We start from the raw sequence: 9,163 nt of genomic DNA on the forward strand, positions 1-9,163 counted from the left end.
ATTCAGTGGAATGACAGGCTGAGCGCGGCCCAGTAAAATCTTTATATGTTTATGAACATAATAGCCTGGGTCCCCAAGTAATGATCGATTACCCGGCTTTCTATTAATGATGAAGGGTAAAAATGGTTTTTTGTACACTGTAGTGTTATAGGCAAAAATCAAAACTGTTTTGGTCACGTGACAGGTTAGTAAAACACGAATTTGATTGTTTATTATTATTATTATTGTTTTATTAGGCTGCAAAATTACAAAATTAAAGTCACGTGATAACAAATAATTTTTGGGCGAGCAAACGCAAATTGGTATTTATAATAACACTCCTGCGCGCAGTGTCGTGACCTCCCTTCGTCGTAATTAGCTCGTATTCAGATTGAACAATTTTGAAGTCAAATAAATGTGGTTTCTTTTAGACTTAAATAAACAATATGGATGTAGTCCGAAAGTAATTTGTCTACTAAATAACATTTTGAAATTATGAACAAAATTGGCGAAAATTTGCCGTAGATGTGACCAAAAAACTACGCGCAGAACTAAATATTTCTTCATAAACGCGTGAGAATTTTTGAGTTTAACATTGAATATTTTAGCTTGGTTATTGTAATACTTAATTTTCAAGTCTCTATCCGATAACTAAATATTTTATCTTTACGACAGTATAAAATTCGTTTGTATATTTGCTAAATTAAAAAAACAGTAGCAATAGAAACGTCGAAGGTCTTGCGCTTATTTCAGTCCCAAAATATACCCTAATCATAAACTTCATAAAACCCACTGAAAATGATGTCTACAGGCATATTTATCCCGTACACCTTCCTAAATCATTTAGCAAGGGTTCAGAGCCAGTTTTTAAAATTAGCTTTCGAATATCATTGTCAAGACATAAAACTATAAATAAATGAGTGCCTTTTTCTCTTTCGTCTCAACAATTTCTCTTTCATTTTAACACTATACATTAGTAAAAGCAATCAGCGATCTTTATTAATCATTGAAGGAGTAGAGTAATTGGTCCTCGTCAATGTTTAGTGTCTGATTACAGTTTCGGTCCGACCTCCACAACTGAAAAGATATTGGGGGTATTATCAGTTATGTAAATGGACAAATTATATTTGCATCATAAAACTATGAAAAGATTGAAACTAATGTTTTTGAAGGCTCGCCTTTTCGTTTAACTTTAAGCAATCAAATAGTCAGTGCATGCACAGTAAAGAACAGTTGAAGGCACCGGGAATGTTTCAAATATAACCTCTGTCTACTATCAAGTATCAGACCACACACCCCATTATGCACTACAATGTACAATGGCAATTAAAATGTGTTCCCGCCATTTTAAAATGCGCGCATCTTGCGCCGTGACCATGATGGTCACAGCGCATGCTGGTGAACGAGTTATTGGGACAAAATTGGAACATTTTGGAACATTGGTTACATCGGTTTTGGACATGCAGTGATCCCCAAACTTGGTTTGAGTGGTCCTAGGACCAATCTAAACGCTTTCCGGCCAGTTTTCAACCGTTCTGAGCACTTTTAGTTTTAGGAGATTCTTAATTTTTGTTCATTTTCGTGCATTCCATGAACCTGGGTAATTTTCATGCTCATTGGAAATTAGAAGGTAAAATAACTCACATAACAGTGCTCCCGACAAGTTTCACGGATATAGTGATTGAGTTTCTAGTCACCTAACCTCTTGGCCTGAAAGATTTCTTGTTCGCCAGGGTGACTGCTCGAACGTCAACTTCAACCTCTCCCACTGCATCGAATCGAGGTAGAGTTGTTAACTGAAATATTACATTCAGTCTAGCGGCCAAATTTCATTGATTTCAGAGGGTGTGGCACGTCACCCTCTCCTTTTAGTTTTGATTATTGTCGCCATAAAGCGAGAACACTTTATACTAGGAACTCCAAAGTTGACAGACACATTTGGTGTAACAATTCAAGTGATTCCCAAAATTCCCACGACAAAGGGGAACCCCAATTATTTATATTAGGGGGTCAAATTATATCACCAATTAGTGCCGTATAATTAATGATGTGATCATCCATCCAGTTGTTTGACATGTGCCCGGATGAAGGATATGAAAAGTAGAATGGTATGAAGAGAACAGTGGAAGTGGAGGCGTCGAAGAAAGTCTGTGTCTAGGGGGAGCGGTGATTCCAAACGTAGCGGAAAAGCCAATCAAGTTCCTGGGTCGGTGGATTAGAGCAGAGGCAGCACCCCAACAGTTTTCTGAGGAAGTGGCAGGGTGTAGGCCATACACGGAGTAACATCTGCTTATTTAGTCAACCATCTAGTGTGGCCTTGCCCATCAGCAGCCTGTCCGATACTCCATCAGTCCTACCAGCAGTTTTTTGATGACATGATAAGGGCGATTTAACCGCAAGTCAGGTCAGGGAGAGTTTGGAGACCAGACAAGGAACTAGATTGTGCTGAGAGGGACTTAGTCTGTGAAGAGGTGAGAGGAATGGTCCAGCCGTACAGCAGGGCAGGGATTGGTTTTGGAGAATGGAAGAAACCGTGGAAGAAGATGAAGACGGACATGAGCTGGCACACACTCTTTAAGTATGGTGATTCGCTCACAGGTTTTATGCTCAGTGCGACTTATGGTACTGTGGTCACACCAAATTGATTTTTTCAAATAATCCAAATACAGGCAGCGATTTAGTCAACTTACGTTTTTCATTTATGTAATTGAACATTAAAAATGTATCCTTCATAGAATTTTACATTTTTCATTATCTCGAGGATATAAAATTGTCAATTGAGAAACACGTCATAAATCTAAATAAATAAGTTCATTAAAATAGCTATCAATCAGTAAATGAACGAACCTGTACATCTAGATTCTAGATGATGTAGGTCCACCACTTGTAACTTGTCAGACCGGTTGTTGTACAGCTTCCTGCTCAGCCTGAAAACACATTTCTGTTACCACGACAACGTTACCATTACAAGTTACACGTGATGGGGAGTGTCCCGAGGTTACGTGACTGATAAAGTTAATAGACGTAGACTTAGTGACTCTAGGGACGGAATTGTATGATAATTGCCAGAATTATGTTAAATATGAAATAAGTCCCAAGACAAACATTTTGACATGCGTTTTGACACACGTTTTCTCTGCGTAATTTCCACACTAGAGGGGGGGGGGGGGGGGGTATAAAGCATGTCATCAAACCCTAATTATACAATTCACATTCAATATTCACTCATGTACACAGACAATTAATTGGCACGTGTTTGATGTTTATCGTTAATCTACTCATGTACATACAACAACAAGATACGAGGCTAGGTCACTCCCGGTGTTGGGATGGCCTGAGGTGCTAATCTCCTTTTCATTAACCCTAAGCCACACTGTGCCAAGGCACTATACTTGCTCATGCTGTAGGGGGGTTAGTCCTGCGCCAGAGAAAGTGTATCACCAGCCGAAGCTGTACCAAATCACATCTTGGTAACTAAATGACTATTCCAGAAGTTTATGAAATTCGGAACTTACGTAGATGAGGGCAATCTTCGATACTGGAAGCTTCCTAATTCTTTTCGTCCACCTAGGACTGGCTGCTTCAGAAAGATTTCTTATTTTGTAGAATTCTAAACTGAAAAAGTTGAAAGTATCATTATAAGAAATGCATAAATTCCACAATAAGACTTTTCGTTATTCTTTAATCGTGAGACATTAATTGTTAATGCTTAAAAGTAATTCGTCCGGACGAATCCAAGAGTACAATATGTGGTAGGTGTGCTGAGTATTTAGTAGGGTATTTATAAAACACATTATTTGGCCGTTTTAAATCCTGAAATGAGTGCCAAGAGTCAGTTTTGTGGATTATATTGCTGGCTTTAAAGTGGTTTTTAAAAGTTTAAATAGTAGGGTATTTATAAAACACATTATTTGGCCGTTTTAAATCCTGAAATGAGTGCCAAGAGTCAGTTTTGTGGATTATATTTCTGGCTTTAAAGTGGTTTTTAAAAGTTTAAATAGTAGGGTATTTATAAAACACATTATTTGGCCGTTTAGGATCCTGAAATGAGTGCCAAGAGTCAGTTTTGTGGATTATATTGCTGGCTTTAAAGGGATTTAAAAAGTTTAAATAGTAGGGTATTTATAAAACACATTATTTGGCCGTTTTAAATCCTGAAATGAGTGCCAAGAGTCAGTTTTGTGGATTATATTGCTGGCTTTAAAGTGGTTTTTAAAAGTTTAAATAGTAGGGTATTTATAAAACACATTATTTGGCCGTTTTAAATCCTGACATGAGTGCCAAGAGTCAGTTTTGTGGATTATATTGTTGGCTTTAAAGGGATTTAAAAAGTGTAAACAGTAGGGTATTTATAAAACACATAATTACTGAACACGTGTCGAGATTTACACCCCTCGGGAAACGTGAGCACACACTTAAAACGTGAAAAATCAATAATCAAGTAATAACACGTTTCCTTGCCCCTTCCCTTGTCTGAAAAGTGAAAACTATCCCCTCCCCTTTCACCAAACGTGTGTCTAATCACGAGCAATTTAAATCTAACACGGAAAAACAAGTAACACATAAATGTGAGTACAGTGGCAGTCAACTACATGAGTGGTAGTCAACTGATAGTGCGGAGAAACACGGCACACACGTTAGGCCAGGAATGTTCCGCGCCGTATAAGGAATAATTCACTGGGTGTACAAATAAACAATGTAGTTGGGCCGTGAACTGGTGGTATTTTTTACACAACTTGTTTTAGTGGGCTTGTCAAGTCCTGTGCTCGATTATAGGAGTATAGAAGTGAGGCGGAACACCATAGTATTAAGAAACAGGCACTTTTAGAGTCCATATTATCACTTTTCACGCTCAGTGCTTCAGACTTTAAAGTAAAATTGGCACTTTCCATTTTAACTTCGGCTAATTGATCCCTTACCAATATAAGATAAGTTGTAAATGTAAGTATGAATTGTGGGTCAAATAAGACAGTAGTTTTTATGTTCTTAGGTGACTTTTTTATCTACAATTCCCGGCCAAAAACTCAAAATTGGCCGGGGCCGGGAATAAACACCTCCCCCGGCGCCGGGAATCCCGGTCGTTCACTGCATTACAGCACAGTAAACAGAGCCAAAGTTGTTACTTGTCAAATGCTAAAATAGAATCTCTAGAATACAAATAAATTCATTCGATCAACATCGACAATGACGTCACAACGACGGTAACGTCACGAAGCTCACTTGAAGTGTTTGCTGCTGTCTGAGTTTATCGGCGCCCAGCTTGTTCGCCAGTCTCTGTACTTCTTCAGCGTGCTGATTCAACAGCTCTTTAGGAGATGCTTCTTGGTCTTTCAGCGCTTTTATGTTTTAGCTTCACCTGAAATAATCGAGAGGTAATATTGTCTTCTTTCTCTGATAACAAACAAAATAATAAACAAACAAATAAGCAAAGTTTTGTCTGTTTTCAAGCTCAAAAGTAATAGTTTAATATAACAAGACTGACTGGCTAAGTAAAGTAAAACAATTATACTCGTTCTAATTGATATTAGCTTACTTTGATTCAACGAAAACCTACCTTTTATCTGTTATCTGCTTTCGTGAAATTCAAAAGTGATGTTAAACTTTAAAGTAACACGAGCCCTTTTGATCAATTATGTACCAAGTACACTATGTAATACAGCAAAGTCGATAACTGCTGTTAAAGCCAAAGTTCAAAGCGAGTGTAGAAACAAGAAATAGCGCGAAATTATAATGATCACACCACGTACACGTACAACGTATGATCTGCATTATGCTCCTTCATCAACTAATTCTAGTTTTAAACGATTTTGACACGCTAAAATGCGCGCGTGGATTTGCGCGGCGCCTAGAAAACCTTTAAAGCTGTCGGATAGAGGTTAATTAATTTTTCTACTGTCAACACAGCCCAAGTTATACATGTTTTAATATCAAAAAATGTCCAATTTTTTTGTATCATTTTTAACTAATTTCTTTTTTAAATCGCTGCCACATCAAAATTATTTTACGAAAGTACATTAAAGTTTCACGAAAAGCAAGCTTTATCGTTTTAGAACCAAATTAAAAAAGAATTTGGTATAAAAATGTTAAAACTTTAAATTTATCAATGGAATGAATTGGCAACGTCCAAATATGTGTAAAATAAGACGAAGAGGGGTCACAACACTGCGCGCAGCGGTGAATAAATAAGCCAAAATTTTAAACGATCAGTTTCTTATTACATCGTACATATTATGATATCCGGCCGTCAAAAGCACATTTGGATTTGAGAACCTTTAGTTAAATTATTAACGGGTGATACTCGTAAAATATTTGTTCCATATACTAAAGTGCAAAGATGAAAGGTTTACAAGGTTTACAAGGTTTACAAAAAATAGATCTATATTACAGAGAGATAATGTCAGATCAGCATAGCTAAAGGTCAAAGTCCGAAATCCAAATAGAAAATCCGTTACCATTAAGGTGTTTGATGAGTGTAAAGAAAAAGTGAAAATGAAGGGGCTGTGGAGGAGATGTGATATCCCGTACTGAGACACTAATGTTCGTGTTTCTTCTTTATAGGGAATCGTGTTCTGCATAGCTGAGCGACAAATTTGGTGAATTCCACTATGTGCTCCGGTAGAAAGAGGCTCTTCATGTCATGAAATAGTAATGACTTTGTGGGCTCCTTCATGTTAGTCCTACTGGAATGGTACCTGGGACATGTTCTAAGGAAGTGTTCTTCATCTTCTATTATCGGATCAACACAAGGAAGATTAACAAAGAGCTCCATCATGGACTTTTCGCTGCAGAATTCACAAATTCTGTGATGTTGACTTCCAGTTCTGCTCCCATATCTTCCAGTTTCTACGTTTAGCTTATGTCCGCTCATTCGGATCCTAGCCACTAAGTTGCTTCCAGTTCTCGACGGTAGCGTGAGGTACGGCTCCTGCTCGAAAGCACCTTTAACTTTATTATAGAACGTAAGCTTCTTATTGCTTTGTCTTTCTGTTTCCCATAGATTGATAAATCGGTTATGTGCCCTTTCCTGACATAACAATGGGTTGTAAAGTTGATGTTCAAGTTTGTTCTCGTCGAGTATCATTAGCATTGATTCCAGTGCTCTTAACCAACCTAAATCAAGTTTCTTCTGCTCAGCAAAAGCGTGCCTGGCTAGGGCTGGTGAGTCTTCTAGTTCAAGTCTTGCAAGACGATTATGGAAATCGGTGACTGCACTGCTGATGAAAGAAACTGCTGCTAACTGCTGCTAACTGCACTGCTGACTGCTGCTGACTTTGTATCACGTGGTGACCCCCACTGTCGCTTCACTATAGTAGTATATCGTCTTCGACGATACAAGGGGAGCCGTGCTCTTCGTGCGCGGCGGGTCATACAACGTATGACAATGCTGACTGCTGCTAACTGCTGCTGTCGCGCTTCACCTAGCCACGTGATATGATTCAGCCAATCAGAAAACAAGAATCCGCAAAGTTAAAGCTGCGCGATTTGGAATGAAAATAAATAATAAAATAAGACTTTTCGCGATAATTCAAAATCTACGTTGTCTTGAATTTTCCTCCTGCGGCGGAAACGTTATTTTTACAAATCGAACATTTTGTTGACAACCAAACGTTTCTATTTCTTTTATTTTCGAAGTTAGGCACCTACCAGTAACAAGTAAGGTTTCCTGGGCCATAGAACTTACCTGGGGGCCCAGGCTATTATGTTCATAAACAATAAAGATTCGGCGGAATGTCAGGCTGAGCGCCACCCAGTAACATAAAACCAATTATAAAACCAACGCGCAGTTTTGAGTTTAAAGACTTTTGCTTTCATTTTTAAAAGCTTCCACTTTGACAAAGCACAAATCGTCACCAACCAAGTCAAATTTAAATTTTAAAATACCAAAGGAAACTAGAGAATTTTGTCAAAACAAAAGGGGCCCTGTGGATGGGGTAGTAAAAACGCGATCTTCACCCTCAAAATCGACTTTTAAAATTTAATATTTTCCCCCGTCAAAATAAGCCTTATATCGAAATATCCCCCCTCTTTCTCAACTTCATACCCCCCCCCCCCCCTTTCGTGTGAAAGGCTTCCAGTCACTATTATTGTTTTATTCTGTCTTTGTTTTACCAAAATTATTTTTTTACTAAATTGTCTCCCTGCCTTGCATCCATGTAGGAGCTGTGGGGTCTTTTGAATGATACGGTTACAATGACTGTTAGTAACGACAATATGAAGGTTCCATCAGTAAACATAGTTATCTTAGGGGCAATCTTAGGAGGGCACCAAATCGTCGTTTGAATGTGGGACAATTTTTTGTTTTGCTCTAGAAACACACTCCTTTAGAGATTTTACTGTCATATCCTCTAAAATCACCTAATTTGTCCAATTTTACGTTTCTTCTTTAAGAAGGGAAGGAATGCCAACAGGTGGGCGATATTACGGTTTGGAGGCCTCCTGCCAGGCAGAGGAAAACTATTTTACAGTTATATATTTGTTTGAAATAAATTTCGTCGTAAAATTTGTATTGCAAATCTTAATCATTATAATTTAATTAACACTATTTCAGAATATGAGTATAATGTAGAAATTTTGATACGTTTTTCAACTATTTATTTCCATTAGAATCTGTCTTCACTGAGTCTATTCAGAAACAATCAGAAATTTGAATGAAAGAAATATCAAATCATAAGACTCAATAACACTACACGAATCCACCAAAAGTGTTATAATTATTTATTCTTTGGGGGAAAGGCAAAACCTGCAGTAAATCAGGGTTTGTGGTAAATCAGAGGTTTTGGTTTTTGGGCTCTGAAATTGGTAAAAAAGAGATAGAAAAGGCCTTCAGACATCAACATGTAATATTTTCGATAATTTCACGATTGTACTTAGCATATTCAATAGCGTGAAACTATTAAAATAAATTCTTGCTGCCTTCATATTGGAACATAATATGATCAAATTCATAAACAGGATTAAACGCAAATTTGCTAATGAGAGCCCTAACACTCACATCTTGACTATACATCAATAGAATAACATATATCATATCATTTCCTAAAACCAATTGGTACCCTGTCATAGGAAATTTCTGCCAAGTATCAGAGGAGTGGAGGCGTAATAAGAAACAAGCACGTGCTTACAAGCACACCTTGAACCTAGCTAATGAGCTCGCCTTGAGTCTTGGTTATTGTAAGGGATCACG

The 9,163-nt window shown here is 37.7% G+C and overlaps 1 long non-coding RNA gene across 2 annotated transcripts; it reads right to left on the reverse strand.

The window, feature by feature from the left end:
• Positions 1–430: 430 nt before the first annotated feature.
• On the reverse strand, positions 431–5,337 carry LOC134814237 (uncharacterized). Of its 2 annotated transcripts, none has more exons than XR_010160125.1 (5): positions 5,200–5,337; positions 3,495–3,594; positions 2,827–2,906; positions 1,624–1,775; positions 431–1,056 (listed from the first exon to the last, which is right to left on the reverse strand). It is a non-coding gene; the product is annotated as an uncharacterized LOC134814237 (long non-coding RNA). The 2 variants fall into 2 exon arrangements; XR_010160126.1 differs by having other exon boundaries at positions 1,682–1,775; positions 5,200–5,330.
• Positions 5,338–9,163: the final 3,826 nt, after the last annotated feature.

This window comes from Bolinopsis microptera, chromosome 4 (genome assembly GCF_026151205.1).
Source record: "Bolinopsis microptera isolate Bmic1 chromosome 4, MBARI_Bmic_1.0, whole genome shotgun sequence".
In the NCBI taxonomy this organism is placed as follows: Eukaryota; Metazoa; Ctenophora; class Tentaculata; order Lobata; family Bolinopsidae; genus Bolinopsis; species Bolinopsis microptera.